Source organism: Phaenicophaeus curvirostris, chromosome 2 (assembly GCF_032191515.1).
Source record: "Phaenicophaeus curvirostris isolate KB17595 chromosome 2, BPBGC_Pcur_1.0, whole genome shotgun sequence".
Lineage (NCBI taxonomy): Eukaryota > Metazoa > Chordata > Aves > Cuculiformes > Cuculidae > Phaenicophaeus > Phaenicophaeus curvirostris.
Genome location: NC_091393.1, coordinates 105,057,903 through 105,078,914, shown reverse-complemented (window position 1 = coordinate 105,078,914; position 21,012 = coordinate 105,057,903).

Below are 21,012 nucleotides of genomic sequence, written 5' to 3'. Positions count from 1 at the left end.
CCAACTCTGTGTAGGCTCCTGCAAGCATCCAACATAAAATCCTGGGAGGAAAGAGCTCTGTTTCCCTCCTGGAGGAGGAGGATGCAGTAAAGTTGTAACTGGGGCATGGAAGATAAGTTCAGGCGGCTGGTGGAGCATCCTGGTGCAGGAGCATCCTGGGGCCAGTTCCCTGATGCCTCAGCAGAGCCGAGGATGCAGCAGAGTGTCTCTATCCTAACCGGGCATTACCAAGATCTGCTGTTTGCATTAGAATAATTCAGCTTTAACCCACTCCCTAGGAAGGTGCTGCATTTCGGGCCACGGCGAGCAGTGCCTGGACAGGGGACTCAGTCCCCAAAGCACCATCCCTGTCGGCACAGCCCCAAGAAACTCAGCGCAGTGGGGCCCTCGCATCACCCGCACTATATGTACACTTGGTCAGGCTGTGTAAACTTTGACATGTGGATGTCAATCTTTCTCATATTTGCAGATGGCTTTATCAGAGCGTGATTAGTTTCTAGAACAAATTTGAGCAAAAGAAAACATTACCTACAGTATGTAAGCCAACAGACCAGCTAGTTTTCAGATTTGTCTATTTACATGGGCACTGGGTGTTTTGCTAAGGCTCTCTAAAAGTGATGGTAATTGAACAGTGCCAGTGTGTTAGTGGAAGCTGATGAGTTGTAAAGGTTTTATAAACAACCACGGTGGATTTGGCTATAGCCTTTCGAGTAATGTTTGTTAATCTCGCTGAGCAAGTGTGCACCTAACACAATGTAAATACTCCTGAATTTGGAGGTGTCAATAGTGTAACTTTTACTGTTTGTAAAATCATTCTCTGATATCATCAGTAAGTTTACCAAACGTCCCATGGCCAAATATAATAAAAGCTTAAGTAAGCGCTTGAAGAGGAATAGGGGAAAACATGTTTGCTGTTTTTATTCCCACTGCCTGTTTGTTAAAGGATCGCAGAGAAAATAAGATGCTGACTAATACATGCGGTCATTATCTCTGTATCTTTGGAGGTATCCGTGGGGCTTCCCGATTACTTAACAGAGAGGGCAGTGCATTTGGATAGCTCAAACTCTGGGGTGAGTGACATGCTCCTGCTTTTCCAGGGGAAATCCCTGGGCAAATCGAGCTCCTGATGAAGCTGTCTCTGCCATTTTCTTTCTACTCGCTTGTTCAGCAATCACGTTATCCAAACACAGTCCCAGCTTTGCCAGGAGGAAGCCACAGCCATGCATGCCACCATGACCACAGCACCGGGGAAATGCCAAAATTTCATCCAAAAATGGCATTTGCCACTAGAGGGCTCAAAATTTGTACAGAGCAACTTGTCTGCAGCAGCGAGAAGCACTTTCGGGTCTTATCTCTCTGTGGGGAAGTAACTCTATTTTTCCTTTTTTTTCCTAATAAAAAGGAGCCTGGAAAGGAGAAGCGCAGTGCATGCATGAGAAGCTAACACCAGCACCGGGGGTTAATAAACAGCCCCCATGGCTGGAAGTATTGATGGCAGAGGGAGATGAAATGGCTGTGACATTTAAAGGAGGAATTTGTGAACCACAAATATGAGCATGACTGACACAGCATGGCAGCACGTAAAATCAATACAAATAACCTAAACCTTAATACCTTGATCCTGGGGAAGAGCATTGCATTACCAGGGACTTGGAGGAGCAGCAGTCACCCTGGATGCGCCTGCTGGGTGCTATTGACTGTCTTACGTGGGGGCAATGACAATTAGGATGCTCTTTAGGAGGAAGGCTTTCCCTTCGCTTCCCCCAGATCTTCGAAGTGAAACATGGAAGAGGAGACAGCAGCAGCAGAGCCCAAGGGCTCCCTTTGCTCTTCTTTTTTCCCAGAAATGCAGGGCTTATTTTTCAGTTCAATATTTAAGGGTAGAATTTCAAAGAAAATCATCTCCCTCTTCATTCCTTAAACAGTGTGACCCAAGGGTTCCAGCTTTAGGAAGGAGAAGTTTGATCTCTCTCCAGGCTTTAGAAACACCCAGTCCCAAGGATGGCTCCTAAGTCATGGAAAATCAGACCTTAAACTGTTCCTGAGGTATCTCCTTTCTGTTGGCAGTAATCATGGCTTCTGCCTAGGCAAAGTGATGCTGGATGCAGGCATACCCGCAGTTGGCCGTTTGTCCATCTGCTTGTAGGTCTAGCCCTCCCGTATCACCATGAACATCTACCTGCAACACATCCAGCTGCTCTGCAACCAAAAGTCAGGTTTGGGGAGCTCTCTGCCCAGCCATCCAGTTCATGCTCCTTGTCCTTACCACAAAGCAAACCCAAACTGCAGTAGCACCTGGCAGACTGCAAGGTCCAAAATCTGCCTAGCGAGCAGGGAAGGGAGCCTGGGCTGCTCCATGTTCTGCTGCACGGTTTGAGTGAACAATGCCAGCTCTTCAACTCACCCTGCACAAATTGTTCTTGACTTCTCTGGATCCAGAGAGATAAAACCCCAGAGAGTTTACTGACCCCAGGTCTGTGCTCCCCGAGGAGGCCCAGCAGGCAGGTGAAAGGTGGATGGATGGAGGATCACTACCAGCAAGAACCCTCTGCGACACAGCCTCCCCGGATCTGGGAACCGATAACCAGCACAATGTCCCGGTAGAAGTCAGAGGCAGTGAAAAGGTGAAAGCAGCCATCATCATCTGAGCTGTGTTTGTTAATGTGTGTACAGAGGAACTCTGTTTGTTTGTAGGTCCTTAGTAGAAGTGTGTCTAATGTTGACTTTTTGAGTCTAATATTGTTTGAATTTTCTATCATGAGCGTAAGCCACACCATCCGAGTGCTCTTTCCCTCCCATGTTTGTACATTCATTACCTTTTAAAATGTCCTGGAGTAGTAAAGAGCCGAGAGGGTCTCCCGGCCACCACCCCAGCACAGGTTCAGCTTGTATTAGGCACAGCTGCTGCCGTCTTTGCCATCCCACCACGAAAACAGGGCTCCTGCCAGGTTTTACTCGCACCCAGGTGCAGACAGGGACCCTGCCTACATGCTGCCAACGTGGGGCTTGCCTCCCCCAGCCAGGTTCAGCTTAGGCCAGGGACACACTTGTTTTCATGGTCAACAGAAAACACTTTGTTCTAGCCAATTCTTCACTAATCTTAAAGTAAATATGAAGCTGGGGCACATCTCTTATCCATCCCCACAGCTCTTTTTGAGGTAAAAGTTTACCATGCCCACCGGTATCGTTGTGGCTGGGGAAATAAGCCAGACCTCAAATCTGGCGTGATGCAACCCTTCAGCTGTGCAGTGCTGCTGTGAAATAAGGAATCACAGCCTCGCATGTAGACAAAACTTTTAATCGCTGTGAAAAAGCTGTCAGGGTGCTGGAGGACCTTTCTGCTGGGCACCTACCACCCCATCCCACTCCTGAGAGTTAAATTTGCCTTGGAAATGCTTTGCTGCTAACAACCAGCATTCAGAAAGGACTCCACAGAGCTAATACCCAGTGATGGAATGACCTTTAAAAGGACATAATTAAAAAAAACCCGGATGGGTGTAATTTTTATTTTCCTCATGGGTTTTGAGGCTGTGAAATACAAAAGAGGGAGGGATAAAGCTTATTCTTCTTTGTGTGAAGGTGAGAGGTTTTTTGCAGAATGACATGACTCTGGAAAACAGCTTTTTAAAATAAGCAAAGTAGGCAAAAACCTGAGAACTGCAATTATTTCTGTAGCCACAGATGCTCCTGCAACTCCTGCACTTCACATTGCTGAGGTGAACAGCACGGGGGCCCAAAGAAAACATGCTGCCAGATTTGCACCATCTTTCATTGCAGGGGAGAAAACACATACTGAAAAAAAAAAAAGAAAAAAAAAAAAAGAAAAAAAAAAAGAGGTGGGGGAGTGAGGCACCCCCAGGGGAGGATGCAGCAGAGTAAGGTGGTGAGGGCAAACACTGTTACTGGCTATTCTATGAACTTGATGGTTCCAGAGCCTTCTCCCACCCCTCCAAGGGCAGCACCTGGTGCCTGGAGGCTGCTGGTCCCAGAGCCATTAATGTACCCATGCAGGTGATACTACCAGCCCCTGTGACAAATGAAGCTGAGCAATAGCCCCACTGCCAAGCAAAACCCAGCATCTCCCCCCTGCCACATGCGTGTAAAGATCTAGGGGCTGGGGGAGGAGGCCGAGACAAAGACGGTGCAGTTTCCAAATATGTAATTCTATATTCCAAAAAGAAAATGTAGTTTGTTGTGTGAAAGTAGAAAATTAGCACTTTTAGCTCACAGCACTTAACTCAAAGCTGTTTCCATCCCTCCACCTCACCAATGCCATCCAACGTTTACCTGGCCAAAAGATGCCTAGGCAAGAATATTTCGAGCTGAGAGAAAGCTAAGTGTTGCAGGGTCCATTCCCCAAAGCTGCCCCCCTCAAGCAACTGCCCCCAGCCTCACACACTTCTTGGCTCTGAAAAACTTGGCTACCCAGAAGGCAAGGGGTGGGAGCAATATTTTTATGCATCCCTTTGCAGTCTGTGGTCCAGCATCAGGATCGTAACAGCATTAATGTGCCTCACTGTGTTGGGATGATGATCAGTCAATAATACCTCCCAGGAAATGGAAGGGAAAAAATCCAAGACAATAGGAATATAGGAATATTTCAATTTTTTGTGTGTTATGCAACAAAAGCCACTGCCTGTAAATTACTGTTGTGAATAAGAGCCTAAAGCAGGTGCTTAGAGAGCAGCTGTCACATAAAAGCCAGTATTTAAAGCCATTGTGTTTACATTACAATTATATTTACCTTTAACATCTTCTGGGCATTATTAATTTCCTTCATTATCACCCGGTTTAATGTTTTGTTTTACATAACGAGGCTTTTACCCCTCAGAGGGTCCCTAATTGCTCACCAGCACCACCTCAGCAGGGAAGGTGTGGGAGCAGGCACCCAGAAAGGTGTTTTCCTGGCAGCTCTATCACTCCTGGGTCAGTGGGGTACAGTGATGCTGGCAATGCAGACCCAGACACACGCCCATGGGTCCACACAGTGGGGCAGCAAGGTGACTGCCAGTCATGGCCTCAATTCTGACCAGGAACACCTTCAAAGCTACTTGGTTCTGATGCTGAAGCCAATAGAAACCTACTGAGTGTCACCCCAGCCCCTGTACCTGCCCCCATGGGCTGCCAGAGCCAAAACCTGCAAGTGTCTTGATCCTACTTGCACACTGGTTACAGAGCAGGAATAGATAAAAGCATCTGCTCACACGTGCACAAAAAAAAAAAAAAGAAGATGGGCTGAAATTTTTTCACTCATTGAAAGCGAGTTTTACAAGGGAAAGAAAATGCATTGTTAGCCCTTGTCTTTCATAGGCAGAGGGTTGTTTGGTTAGGCACCACAGACACCTGTGGTACAGCACAGCCAGGCTGAGGGGAGAGGGTTTTGTGAGGGTTCTTTTTTTTCTTTAACTGTAGTCTTTCATCTTTCAAGCAGAGAATTTATTGGCTTGCTCTGCCATCACAGATTATTGAAAACCCTGGCTTGTTTTTTTTTTTTTTCCATGAGAAGAACAATCCTTGGTGAAGGGGAAAGTATCTTAGGAACAAGCCAAGTGGGTAGCGTTGAATCGAGTAAAAAATTACCTCTCCCAAGCCAATGAAAGATAAAAACTAGGTCCCCCAGCCCAACACAAAGCCACCATCAGCCCCAGGAGAAGGACCAGTTCTGGCACTTCACAAAGCAACATTTTCCCTGTCCCTTATGCAACTGCAAGGCCTTCGGGACTTCATCCAGCACTGCATTTACCCATGCTCACACCACTTAGCTATTGAGTAATCCCATTAACCTTCTAAATAGGGTCCCAGAGGGAAAGGTGACCACTGTTGGTCTGTTTAGTAGAATGCAGGTGATGGAGGAGGACAGGGCCCCGCAGAGAAGCCTCCCGTCTACTGGAACAGGATGGGGTGAGTGCAGGAATGCCAGAGAAAAGAGGGCTCATAACCCCCATGATGCCCACAAGTCTGAGCTCAATCCCACAGTGGGTTGAGACCAGGGCACTCATACCCTGAAGATGAGAGAACAGCGCCTGGCTCCAGCCCCTCACTGTGCTGAAGGGATGGGATGGGGAAAAACATGTCCTAAAATGCTGGAGACCCCATGCAGGCATTAAATAGTCTCAAAGCACCAAAATCTGCTGCATTCTGATGGCAGGACAAGCCTGCTGCAGCCAGCTTCACGTGAAACACCAGCTCAGCCAGGACCAGGGGCCCCCGGGACCATCTAGACAACTCTAAATGCACAGTGTAAGTACAGTATATCTCCGTTAAATTATGGGCACTCAGATTAGCATGTCCTTGTCCTTGCTCTGATAAAGAAGCCCAGGGGCTGGGTTAAATTATAGGAGCAAATCAAGCCTTCTTTTGATTCTGACCCTATAGACACAAGAGTCCCAGAGGGTCCCAGTTTTCTTCTGCCCACTTGCCTTTATTTATTGCTAATTTCCCCTACTACAATAAACACGTCCAGGGTCATCTGATCCCCATACTGCTGGCGTTTTGTAGACAACATAAACCATGATCGGCCGGCGGCATTCCTGCTCCCTGGTTGCTGCGAACCAACAGAAAGTCCTTTATGAACTGGATAGGGAGACAGAGGGTGTCAGAAGGAGCAGGGGCTGCTGAATGGATGGCATTTCTTTCTCCCTTTTCAGAGGCCTCCCTGAATAGATTTGTTACAGGACAGCTCGGACTGGGAACAGGGCAGGACAGAGCCAGCAACAGTATGGAATTACCCAGCCAGAGCCTGGCTAGCCTCATAGGTCTGAAAAAACATGTGTGTTTGGAAATCAGGGGCTTCCAGCCAGCCAGCATGGTTGCATTTAATTGGGTGGGAGAAACTCCCTTGGGAAGGTTTTTTATCGTGGCAGGTGGGGAGGCGGGGATGGGTTACCTGGCAAGCCAAGGCACACGAGCTCTCAGCACACAAATCCTGCCGCAGGGCAAGGCTACGCACAGCAGCACAAAACACCACCTTCTGTACACTCCATATCCCACCATCCCCTTCGTTTCAGGGCTGGATTGTTTCAGTTACAGAAGAAAATTTCTTATTTACATCCTTTTGGCCATTTATTAGCTAGGGGAGGCTAGAAAACGATTGCACAGGGCCACTTCTGAACCAGCCTTTTTGAGAAATAACCACCTAGCAACTCTTCCTCTCAAAATGTTCTTTGAAACAACACTAAAGTAGTTTTCCCTCTCCAAAACAGCAAGTAAATCAACTATCAATCAAAAAAAAGCAACACAAACAAATGGATCTTGACTTTGAGCTCTGCCTTGACATATTCAGCTTGCCTAAATGACTTAGAAACGTAAGTCCTGATGACTTTCAAGGCTCCTAGGGAACCAATTTTAAAAGATATTTACATGCTGATGTGGCCAGTATCCAGGGAGCATTTCCAAAATACCCTGACACTGCTGCAGACCCCACTAAAACTCAAGACGCCCTTTAAAAGGGTGCCATCTCACTCACTTCTTAGAAAAAAAACTAGGGACCCAGAAGAATCTGAGTATTTTTTTATATTTCCTAGCTGTTTGTGTTTGGGTTTTTTTAAACAAAAGGCCTTTTGGTTTAGCAAATGATATCTTCTGGCTGAAGCAACAGGAGATTTGGAAAAAAAACAGAAGGCTTGCAGGGGAATATTTTTTAAAAAGTTTAAAAATAGTAGCTTCCAGTGAAGGTGCTTCATCTGTTTGGTTTTGAGTTGCCTTTGCAACCACCAAACTCACTGCTAACACATTTCTAGCCCTTGCATGGCTATCTGCAAGCAATGTTGGGGTCACTCCTTGTTCTCCTCTCTGCAGTTCAGGTCCTGCTGGGAAGCAATTGCCAAGCCCAGTGAGGAGCCCCCGTACCACGGGCCACCCTGGAGAAGGATGTTTTGGGATCCAGGTGCTAGGGGTAGAGGTGCATTTATGCAACCACATCTCAGATTCACTCCAACACCGTCCAGAAGGGTCGAAAGTTCACACAACCACTGCCAACACCATCGAGTTTTATTTCCTGCTCAGGAAAGCGGGTGAAGGAAGGAACCACAGAGAAACAAGACAGAAGAGAGAAATCCAATAAACGCAGGGGTGAGAAGGGAGAGGGGCAGGCGGTGAGAAAAACAAACAAGGGCCCCAACAAAAGGAAGAGAAAAGGAACAAGAACCACAGAAAGCAAGAGGACGACAGGTTAGGAGGAGCTGGAGGGACAGACAGGGGCACGGGGCTGCTTGCACAAGAATCTGAAAGCAGCAGCCCATACACAGCAACAACATTGCAGCATTTAAAAGTGTTTGCTGGCACCATAAGCCTGTTTCTAGCAGGTGTGATGACACCACCATCAGCTCTGCTGACCTCTGGAGTGGCCAGGGCAGACCTGTGTCCCCAGCCCTGGGAACAGGATAGGGTGCAGTGTGATGTCCCCCACACCAGGATGCTGGGGATGCACCCATTCACCTTCCTTAGGACTTTTTAATTTCTTCCTGCAGCAGCTCTCAAGGAATCCAACACAAAAATGAAAAGGGGTGATCTTTTGGGGACAGTCTTGCTGCTTCTTACATCTTATACAAACCTCACCATTTCCCTCCACTCACACCCTCCACGTGACTGAGTTCTCTGCTCCTCCCACCTATGGCCATGTAGGCTGGACCTCTCCAAGATGTGGGACCTCTACCCTCGCCTCTCCATGCATGGAAAGAATTTGCAGGAGAACATCTTTTTTCCCACATTGCTGCAAGAAGCTCCATGCTTCCTTCCTGCCCCACCCCCCACCAGCAAGTCATACTTTTTTCACCTCCCTGGTGAAATTTGCCTCCTTCTGGCAGAAACACCAGATGCTTCTTGGGTTTACAGGGGTGAGATGGTTTGTAAGAAAAGGAGAGCATGCCCTGGCATGCGTGCAGGCTTTAATGAGGTGCTCATACGTGGGCATGTGCACCTTGGAGGTGGAACAAAGGCTTTATGGCTTTCACATCACACACAGCAGAGCCCTGCCAGTGGCCTTCCCCGCCCTCTCTGGTGACCTTGGATCTTTACTGTTCCTGAGAATAGACCCTTTATAGGCTCCAGATGGAAAGTGTAAAATTAATAATCCCTCGTTGGCAAACACCCATATGTTTTCCACCTTCTCCCGAGATACAAGTTGTTTATAGTGACATTTATTTAATGCAAATTAACATATAAATGAAGATACATAGCTCTTCCCAGAGACTTGCAGAAACTGCTTCGCACTGTGGTTGAAGCCCATCATGTAGAATGATATAACTGATGGGAGGGGGCTATAAAATAAACCAAAATATTTTGCTAGCTGATTCTCCATGCTGCAACCCCCTAACACCTCACACCACCCACCTCATACCTGCCGATGGCAGCAGCCAGTCAGCCAAGAGGGTGCACCAGGATCACATCTCAAACAAAAGATGTGATTTTTATTTGTTTTGAGCTTATTACTAACTTTTCTTCCATGCTCAAGAGACCACAACCACTTGTTTACCAAAACCTAACTCCTAGCCTAAAGCTGCAAGAAAATACAGTTATGCTGCCTGATTTTCAGAAAAAAAAAACCAACTCAAACCCCAACCAGGATCTCCAAATGTGTAGGAGATATTTCCTTTGAAATAACTTCAGGTTTGTTTTTTTCCTTCCCCCTTTCCATCCGAGAGGAATTTCACCAGCCTCCTGCAAGGGCCCTTTTCTTTAACAATATATACTGAGACAACCTGGGAAGTGCTAATTGCTTTTTATCTAAATGGCCTCTTTCTCCTCATGCCACAAGTGCTTTTGGCAGTGGAAGGAATACAATACATTATCAAGGAGCCAGATACATGTGTACAAAGGATATTTACTTGTAGGAGGTTAAAGATACCACACAAAGAAAGCCAGCCTTGCAAAGGTACCCTGTAAACTAGTGATGGATGAACCACCAGAAGACAAGAAGGTCTGAAAGCAGTGAACAGATAAGACTTTCCAGGTCTTATCTGAGCCCATGGGTACCTTCTCAAGGTGCAACCACCAGACTTGCCTGCAGAGCAGTGGGTTTCTGAGCTCTCTGCCCTAAGCAGAAGGCTTGATGCACCTCGTGATGACTGCCTGGGAATGGGGTGGCATCAGGTCCACCTGCACCTCTTGGGCTGCCATGTAAGCCAAAACACCCAGATGAGTTTTTGACTGCTGTGGAGTTCTGATGAGCACTACCTCTGCAAGTCATTTCTGTGCCTTGCAACATTTCAGTCCTCTGCTGTCTGCCTGTGGTGATGTCCTCCTCTCAAACCAGTGAGAAATGGGCTTGGAGAAAGGCAAGGGACCAGCCCATGAGGTGGGAGCAAAGGGGCAGGGTGAGTTGAGCCTGGCACAGCAACTTCTTCATGAAAAAAACCCATCACAGTTACATCCCATTTGTCCGCCAATGACCTTAGTTAAACTAGTGCAAGTTTCTTAATTCAGAGCCAGCGTAAGCCTCTAAAAACTGTTGACTTTCCAGAAAGGCAGGAAGCAGGTAAACACAGCAATTGGCTGCTCTTTCTACTGCCCACATGTCACCATAAGGCAGGGGAAAAGAAATTCTATTAGGCTTTTATTTAACGTGAATTTGAATGTATTCCAGGTCACTGATCACATAAGCAGTCATGATATGGGTAATAAAGAAGTTCCTACCATACCTTTATTTGCTTTCTACCTGTAATAAATCTTTATCACACACCATGCTGATTACAACAATATCACTTCCTTTCTTCCTCCCTCATGTCTTTTTTTTTTTTTTTTCTGTAGAGCAGGAGAAAAATAACTTGATACATTTGCAAGCACACCCTAAAGCCTCTGCTTTGCCACTCTGCTGAATATCCTGGACTGGGAGAGTGCTCTGGGTCACAGTTATTTCCCAAAAGTTTGCTGATGAGGTTGGAGTGGGCAGGGATGTTGCAATACCCGGGGTGACTTTCCTGGGGTCCTTCAGCCAGACCAGGACAACGCTGCACAGGGTGCTGAGCTCAATGTTCCTCCTTAACAGCTCACCTTGCATGCTATGCTTATCCCCGTCTGCCTCTGGACACTCTCCAGTTTCTCCATGACCTTTTGAGGGCACAGATCCCAAGACAAAACAGAACACCCCCCCCCAGCCCCTATTCTCCTGGTCATGGGGATTCACAGCATCATTCCCCGCAGCCTGTCATCTTCTTCATCCTGCTGGGTCTCAAGCCTTGCAAGAGGTAGGTGCTGCAGGAGCTACATCCAGGTCACGCAGGTACCAACACACTTAGGCAAGTCTTTTCACATGCATTGGAAAGTGAAACCCAGCCACACGCTCCTCCATCTCTGCCTTTCCAGAGACAAAGCAGTTTTGTTGGAGGATGGTTTGCATTACTTCTCCTGCCTACCTGAAGAATAGCTTTGCAGAGACTCATGGTCCCAAATGAGCTGGGTAGAGACAGGTTCAAAACCAGAAAGTCCCTGGGAATCTCCCTGTACACGCTGGCTGAGGACAGAGACCAACTCCCCTTTGTGCCCACAAATGTATAAACTACCATGAGAAAAAGCCAAGAAAATCACTCTCACAGTCACAGAATCATAGAATTATTTGGGTTGGAAGGGTTATCTAGTCCTACCCTCCTGCAGGAACAGGGACACCAGGTTGCTCAGAGCTTGAATATTTCCAAGAATGGATGTTCCAGTGTTTCACCTTATTGTAAAAAAATTTCTTCCTTAGATCCGGCCTAAATCTACCCTCCCTTAGTTTAAAACCATTAAACCTTGTACTGTCACAACAGGCAGTGCTAGAAAGTCTATCCCCAGCTTTTCTATTGGCCCCCTTCAAGTACTGGAAAGCCACTACAAGGTCTCCCCAGAGCACGTATAGTCACGGGGAACCCAAAAAGAAAGTGGCGATATTTGAAACTACAGCAGCACCTGTTCAACAAGAAGGAAAATTTGGATCTCCTTCACCTTTGCATGATGCTGGGAAATATTAACCTGCAGGCTTTCTTAGAAAATAGTCACTAAAATAGTTTTATAAAAGATCCAGGTGATGACCCTATGCTGGAGCAGTCCAACACACTTCTAACCCAAGCTTCTCTTCACCAGGTGACTTTTTTTTTCTTCTTGCAAACCAAGACCAGAGGGTCAAAGGGAATCCTAGTCAGTAGCCTTTCAGAGTCCATCTGATGAAGCAGAGGATTTACAGAGGGAAGAGAACCTGGCATCCAGCTCTCTTAAAAGCACACAGAAGTGATGTCATGATAATGTTAGAATAGAGTCACATCACAGATTAGAAACTACTTGGCGAGAAATGAAGAGACTGGATAGGTGGGCGCATTTCAGGTGAGCTGAAAGATGAGAAATGTGGTGGTGTTGAATTCGATCCAGCAGCATGCATTAGTGGTGAGCTGTAGTGTAGGCAATGGAAAGATAAGGTCTTCAGAAAGTAGGCTTCTCGTGTTACACTGCACGAGGAAAAGTGGAGGAGCATATATTCAACTGGTAGCCACCAAAACTGATTTATTTGCTGCTGGAATAAGGAGGAATAAAAATATAGAGGAAAAAGAATCCTAACTAGAAAAAAAAACACAGAGACTGCAACTATTTAGCTTACAGTGGAGGCAAAGGAAGGGTTAAACTCTACCTGTGTATCTGTTACAGATGGCAAACCAGAGATTTACCTTTGGCCTCTCCAAACACAGAAATAGGGGAATATTCACTGACACTGGGTGGAAGCAAGTCTGCAGAAGATAAAGGTAAGTGTTTGGGGTGTTATTCCCCACTGTGATACTAGTTGTAAAATTCATTTCTATGAATTCTATCATCAGTCCAAAGACTTACTGTACTTCATAAAAATATCAGACATTGCACTAAGAAAGCATCTTGTTAGAAAGAACTAATCTTCCCAAACTCGGGAATATTTAGCTTTCGAAAAAACCAAGCTGAGAACTAAAGAGCCAGTTGTGACAAGCCATTCCTTTAGATTCTTCTAAATGTTTGCTGGAAAACTGAAAGTCTGACACCAACAGATATGATTTGAGAACATAATTGCTTTTAAGCTTCTTCAATGAGCCCTGACTGGATTTCCAGGTAGAGAAGGCTTGCAGGGGGAAGCTGTTGACAGAAGACACAGTCATGGATGGCATCGGGCTTGGTCTCCAGTCCCCTCAGAGTTTCCAGTGTCCAGAGGTGGGACACAGCCCCAGCATCCCTAGCTTTGATAGACACTGAGATCTGGGGTGTCTTGAAGCAGCTGACACCTGTACACATAGGACGAAGATTTCCCAGCTTGCATTGCCATTTCTAACCCATTCAGCAAAGATGACCCAAGCAGTTTCCCACTCTTTCCAGCATCTTACTCTCTGGATCACATTCTCCCTCAGCCCCGTGTGCTTAATCTGTCTCATTTGGATGATTTGCATCCAAATCTCCCAAATTTTGTCCTTTCACTCTCAAGCACACGATGTTAGTTCCTGCTAATGCAAGGGCATCAATCACCTTTCATCTTTTCCTATTTAATGATATTTATCCATTATCACATGGGAGAGAAATTGGCTGCAGCTCAATTTGGCAAAATAAATTGGTACCAGTTCAAGCATAATCTCGCTAAATACACAGATTTTAATTTCCCCCCTAAGTGAACTATGCTGCATCTGCAATCATTGTCCTTGGTACAAAACCTGGACCTTGGTTTTAAACTCCTACATGTTTCGCTACTTGTAGAAATCCACTTTCTGACTGATATGTCTCCTTGCTTGGTGCCATCAGGTGTTTGACCTGCAATGCTATTGCAAGGGCAAGTTTGCAGATCCACAGTTGTTCTGCTGGAGCCTCCTGATGGTGTCATACAGTAGCTGAACACTACAACTTTTCACTTATACAATTTTAACCAACTTAATGCTTAAACCACTTGATCTGAGGCAATGCATGCTACCACCACCAAGTCACCCCACACTTGCCATAGGCTGCAACTGATCTCACGGACACTTATCACTGTTTGGCTGGCATTTGGGACCTTGCTGGCCTCATCATGCATTTGCAGCAACGACTCAACACAAACCTGGTGAACACTCTTGGACACTGTCAATTTCAATCTTCCCCTCTTTGGAGGAGTCATCCCTTTTTTAGGGGTTCAACCTTTTCAGCACAACAATGAAATTAAGGGAGCTCCAACTGCACAACCTTGGCCTTGTATGCAAACCTCCTCTCACCCCATTGCATCTGGCAGCCCCGCAAAGCTGAAGCCCTCTAGGGTTCTGCGGGAGCCCAGGGCAAGTGAATTACTACAGCCCCTCTCCTGCCCTTAGATGGTAGGAACGGTGGAGGCTGCCTTTCAGATTACCCAGCCCCTGAAAGGCTGCAAATCCCTCCTTTGGAAAGTCAGGACACTCTGCTCCTCCTTCAAGGGCCTGAAGAGGAGGCAGCATTTAAATTCAATAGCACAGCTCGGGTACAATTTCACCCCTGTTGTTGTTAATTGTTTGAATATCAGGCAGGCTGATACAGTGATTATTTGTGGACATTTATACCATCCCAGGCCTTTATTTTTATAACTTTATTTCATTTTCTGCTGTTTACTCAATGTACCTTTATCATCACACGCTGATAGTCTGTTCTTTATTGCCCCAGTGTGATTGCAAGGAGTCTAAGCATAGTGCAATAACACACATATATAAATATTTGAACAGGAAAAGAAAGTCTGTCTGATTTGTGCTATGGAAGGAATAAATTAAAACAAATAATACCACTAGAGGGACCTTCACTCTGAACGGCAGCATCAGGGAGGTCACGGACATAGTCCGAGGTGTAACTCCCAGCAAGAAATGGCAAAACCCCACAGCCACCCCATGGCTGCCCAGCCCAGATCTCTTCCCTTCTCTCTCTCTGCAGCGACATGCTGCTCTAGGCTTATTAGAAACTGCAATCACAGCATCCTGCACATGTTTGCAGGACTTCATGTTTGCCGAAGATCACTAAAATAATTCCACTTGAGCACAATAAATGTGTTTTGGTTTTGCAGTTAAAGACCTGAGTAGTTTTAATTAGTTTACTTGGGTCTTTTGCATTCGGTCCCCACACAGCATTGTGGGTTCAAAGAAGAGCCTTTCTGTGTGTTTTCCCTTTTCTTCTCTTTTCTTTTCTCCGTCTCTCTCTCTTTTAACGCTGCGTATGAATAGTTGAAGACAGGAGCGAAAGACGCTGGACTTGGAAAGTAAAATCTCCAGGAAGGAAAAATGGAGGCAAACACAGGAGCTAATTTAGGCAGGCATAGCTGGTGTTGTTTGTGGTTGTCCCTGACAGCGCTGCTGACTCGAAAGCACCTGTGTTTGCTCACTAGCTTTCCCCAATCTGCTAGAAAATGGCCCAAGCATGTCACATGGCAGCGAGATAGTCCAAGCGCCATGGGAATAAAAAAGCCTGAGCTTTTAGCGGAGTTAATCATTAATGCGCCTTTTCTTTGTCCCATTCAGGAGTGCTGACAAGCGCTTTGATATTTCATATTTGCCATCAGGTCAGTGGCAGCCATACCCAGGTACTAATGAACAGCCTGGCTCACACCTCCCCTTTTCATTGCCCGCCTGCCGGCTATAGATTTCCTTTCACCTGCCCTCAACTCCCTGTGCATACGCCTATGTGTGTGCATACACCCGTGCACATATATATAACCCCTTTTCCAGTTGTGTCATGCTCTCACCGGGTCCAAGCCCATGCAGAAGAGCTCCTGTGATTTTACACCAGCAACACGCAGCTTCCTCTGCTCCAACCTCAGACACTTTCATCCTTCCTTTGGGATAAGATACAGGGGGCTGGCACATCAGAGACATCAGCCAGCCCAGAGCAGGCAGCTCATACACTCCGTATTGGTCATCTGAATACAGTGCTTTGTATTTCTTAGCAGCTGTCAATTTGTGTGTGTGTGTGCACTTTGGGGTTGAGCAAATAATCCCTCGCGAATAATGTATGGATGGGGAGGAATGCAGACTCACTCTGCTCCTCTCCTCCCCCCAGTGTCACCAAAGGGCTTGAATATTTTCTGCACTGCATTTCTTCTTCCAAATTGTTTCCTGAGGGCCTGATTTTTCCAGATGCTGGGGGAAAGAGGGCATGGGTTTAAGGACCTCACCTCTTGAGAACATGGTTTAAGAGGGAATTGAATGGTCTCCCTTTCCAGGCGCAAAGTTAAAGGTATCAGTGGCCAGTTCTGCTTTCTCTGGCTTAGTTAATAAAATGCGCTTTTTTTGTGCCAGTTTTGCATAGAAACCCCCATTCTGTAGCATAAAGGACAGGTAGGTCTGCAAGTCTCCATAAAGCTGCTGGGCGGAGGTGATTTGTACCAGTTTAAATGAGAATCACAGTCAAACTTCAAGGTGCTTGAACTTTTCCCTTGACTCTGTCAAAGCATGATAACACGTTTTGCTCATCTGCCCTAAAAGCACAGCCTGCCAAAACCACGTGATGACGGAGGGAGAACCGTGCCAAGGGTCTTCTCAGCACTTTGTTCCTGCATTAAGCTGAAAGAGGAAGGATTTAGATGATCTATTAGGAAGAAATTTTGTAGCACCAGGGTAGTGAGCCACTGGCACAGATTGCCCAGAGAAGTCATGGATGTCTAGTCCCTGGAGGCATTCAAGGCCAGTTTAGCTGGGACTTTGAGCAACCCGATCCAGTGGAAGGTGTCTCTGCCCATAGCAGGGGGTTTGGAACTGAATGGGCTTTAAGGTCCTTTCCAACCCAAACCATTTTATGGTTCTATGATTTATACCACTCAGATGTGGAAATCTGACTGAATTCCATTGTGTTCCCAGATGGAAAACTTTCACCCCAAATACCTTACTGATTCTGCAGCTGACAACCACCGATGCAATGGCCACACCAACATTAAAAGAATAAATGTTTCCTATTAACTGCAGCTGTAAATAAGAGAGCCCCGATACTGCACTTAAACACAGGCAGGTAGGGGAAACCCTTGCTCAGCCAGAGCACAGATGAATGCCCCTTTTTCCACTACAGTTACTTCCAAGTTCAGACAGTCAAGCACCTTTAAGGACTTCACACAAATGAGGTTTTCCTCTAGCACGCCTGCAGATGGAAAGCATATTAGATGCCAAATCTAATGACCAATTAAACAATTCCTTAATTTTTTTGGTTCCCTGTTGCATCCTACCTGCATCCCTCTTGGTCTCAGATGGATGTCTATGGAGGCTGGTTGGAGCACATTGGGAAAATATGGTGGGTTCCTCAATTTGCTCCATGCATTTACATGCCACTCATCCTGTTATGTGATCTGGCAGAACTGTTGAAAAGGCAACCAGTGCTCGCAGATCACCCTTGCCATTACACCACTTGCTCTACCAAACTTCAGGGCTTCTCTGAGGGGGTCCCTACAGCTGACTTCTCAACCCACGGGGGGAGAAGGGCATCATAAGGACTCCAGGGCTGTCTGGGGCCAAAGTACCGTGTCCCCTCTCTGCTACCCAGAGCTTAAGTTCAGCGAGGACAGAAGAGTCTCCTGGCTTGATCACAAGCTACAAAGAATGCTTCTCTCCAGACCATTCTCCTGGCAAGAGAAGGTATAAGAGTTGCACTCAGGAGATGAAAGGCAGCAAGAAGTTTCTTCTCAAGAAGATCTTGGCCCAGGGAGCCCTGCCACCTTGTCCCTTGTGAACTTGGCACACCCCAAAGCCACCAGAGGAATGTAGGGCTGAGCCACCAGCATCTCGTGCCAAGTTTTTTCAGATCAAAGTGGAAACTCCCTTAAATGTCAGAGGTCTGTTAAGGCCAGCTAACGGTGACTCAGAGATAAAGGTCTCACGGACATTGAAGAAGCTTAGAAGCCTTGGTACCATGGGTTTCCTGTGGGACTAAGCCATGTCTGGGGAAGTTGCCAAGGTCACCAATATTCAGAGAGCATGCTACCACTGGCTTAGGTCTCTAGTGTCTCGTGTGATGAGGGGCCTGAACCATTAATTCTGCAGGTGATGTGGGTGTCGGATGTACCACTGGGGTCAGAGTGGGTCTTGTAGGCTTAGGCAAGGGAAGAACACATGTAAGAACCTAAGTATCACCCAATCTGGCCAGATCAGAGGAATAAATACGCAATATCTGGCCTCTCAGTATCAAATCATAGATAGCTAGAGAAGAGTAGAAGGACAGGATACATGCAGAGATGTTTTTCCTGAGTGCTTGTCCTCATATCTAGACATCCCACTGGCTGAGAGAGGGTCTTGTATGCAATGGCTCCAGTAAATATAACCAGTTCCTTTCTAGACAAATGTACCTATAGTGTCCTGTGCAGGTACTCCAGATTGAACAATCCCTAGTGTGAGAGTCAACATGCTGTGGTTTGTCAAGCACATGAGAATGAGAACACATCCCGAATTCTGAGCAAGTGTAGGGCAACACCAGAGTTTGAAGCTACATCACCTGAAAAAAAAGGGTAAACATTGCAGCTCCAAGGCCACTGACAGCTTTGATCTCCAACTTTTGAAACATCCAGGTAGATAGAGCTATTTCGCAATGAGAGTCTAGTAGAACAGCTATAATGAAGAATGCAACTTAAATTACTCCTGTGTAGCTAAGGGCCAGCTTGCATCCCTTAGAGGCAATAAAACCATGCATGCACACACCCATGAGGTGAGATCTTACAGAATTCTTCTGTCCTTGAGAAATACCTGCACTCTCACATCACAGCCAAGGGCTTTTTGGCAACAATGGAGAAGTTTAGCACACTCAAAACCACGGTTCCTACACCACTAGCTCACAGAGCTGGGTCAAGATTGGTCCCTTTAGTCACTTGGGCTTAGTTACTTCTTTACTTTTAACTTTTTTTAAAAGAACCATGTAAACTTGAAGATTTTAAAGTCAGGATGTGGAAAGCACCCAGGCACTATAACACACACGATAGGATGGAGACCCCTGTTGCAAAAGAAGAAACCAGAACCCAGAGTTTGCTGTTACTCACAGTTGCATCTCCCCACCTGGAAGCCACCACACAGGTATTAACTGCTGTATCCCAGGTGGGAGAGGATGCCTGGGCCCTCTTTGAAGGGTGGGGCTCTCCAGGATTGGCCAAAAGGAGAGTGGGAAGGACTGGACCAATGTTTACACTCTCTTCTGCAAAATACCAACACTGTGTAGGTGGGAAGGAGACTCTAGACCTCTGCTTGGCCAGCCTGTAGCTACTCACATCCTTCTGCCCAAAGGTGATGGTGATGATGATGATGATGGTGATGATGGTGATGATGTTTGAGCTGAAGCTCTTACTTTGTTCTGTTATTGTGGTGCTGCAATGTGCTCTGCTCTAACGTTTAAGCTTTCAGAGAGCTAGGGGGAAGGTTATCATTGCCTTCTGTAGGCTTTAGCTTGGAGCTGGCTATATCTTCCAATGATAAGCTGAGGATGCCAAGCCAGGCTCTGCTGCAGGGGAGAGCTGTGAGGTTCATGAAGAAGTGGAACATGGAGCCAATGTGCATTGCAGGAAGGGACTGGGGCTCTCCATTGAACTTCTAAGAAACACTGAGAAATTAGTTGACTGTAGTGTAGGATCACCCCCAGGGAGAAAATTCAGGGTGCTAAAAGGCTCTTTAATCTGATGGAGAGAAGATAAATGGGAACCAGTCATCAGGTTCTGCTCCCGAGCATATCCGCGTTGGAAGCAGAGTACAGCTTTCTAGTAGCCCAAGTGATTAATGAACACAGCAGGCTAATTATAGTTCTCTGTGGCCACAAAGCTTTAATCTAAAAGGCATTCTTAATGAACTCCTGAGGCTGCAGTTGGACTTCTAGGGTAAATCACTTACATTTTAACACAGACGTAGGAAACTGCTATGTGAGTTAGCAACCAAAGCTCATTCATAATTGCTTGTTTAAATATTTTTCCTTCTCCATCGCTGCAGTCAATTTGCCATGTGCATCCTATGTGAGGTGATGCCAGCCAGAAAGGAAGCTTTCCTGGAAAAATAACAAAGGTACTTTCAGCCACAGAAATCCCCATTTTGAATCCAAACAGGGAAGCCTCTGTCCCTTGCCAGTATAGGCAGGGTTTCCGCCTGCCTGTTATTTGACATAGCAGAAGAGTTAGCTTAGGCAGAGGAAGGGGAAGGGGCCGCTTCTCCTCCTGCAGGGTGGAAATCCTTGTCTTTCTAGATGCTCTTTCCAAGCTCAAGTCTCGCACTTGGTGCTGACGTGCTATTTATTAATCCCTGCATTTCCTCATGAGGGTGGATAATAGCTAAATGCAATGCAAACACACAGGGAGCAGGCTGTGGGCAGAAGGGGCAGCCGCTGCCTGGTGATGGCATGTTGCATGGAAAAGCCGTGTCATTGCTATTAGCCGCTTCATTTTGACTGGAAGAATGAAAAGCCTGATTCCTGAAGCTGGGAGTTCTATTGCAATCATCCAGCTGTTTGCAATGAATGCATTTCATGCGATTATGGAGTGCAAAGGGATGGGATGTGAGGCTGTTCAGCTTGGCCCCGTGCTCATCCAGCTAGATACACTGCATCCAGCCTGCCAGAGCAAGGCAGGGGCATTCAAGAGAGAGGGGGTGTCCTGCCTAGCTTGGGAAGGGATGTGTCTTCAGCATCCTCAGGATCAGTCCCTCGGCATCAAAATGATGCCTAGCCAACAAATGAATCTGAACACTTCGTAGCATTTTTAGTGACCTTCTCAGTGACCCAGGGCCACTCAGTTAACCTCTCATGGTAATGAGATAATGAGAGCCTCCGATGAGTAAATATGCAATTACAGGGGCTGCTTCAAGAGGGCAGGGGTGGCTGGGCAGTGGCCACTGTAGCCCGTCACACATGCAGGTAGTTCCAGGCACCCTCCAGCTCAAGTAATGGGGAAGAAAAGCTTCTTTGTCCCCATGGTGAGGCAGATCAAAAGGAGACATGCACTCAGATCGGTGGCTAGCAGGTACATCTGAGTGGGTCATTGGGCCAGATGTGTTTGCTTTGCTATCTTGTATTATTAATAAGGAATTGGACATTTCCTATGGTGCTTATTACAGCCAAGAGAAAGGAGAGGGCAAGATGTGCAGACATGCTACAGGAATGCCCTAG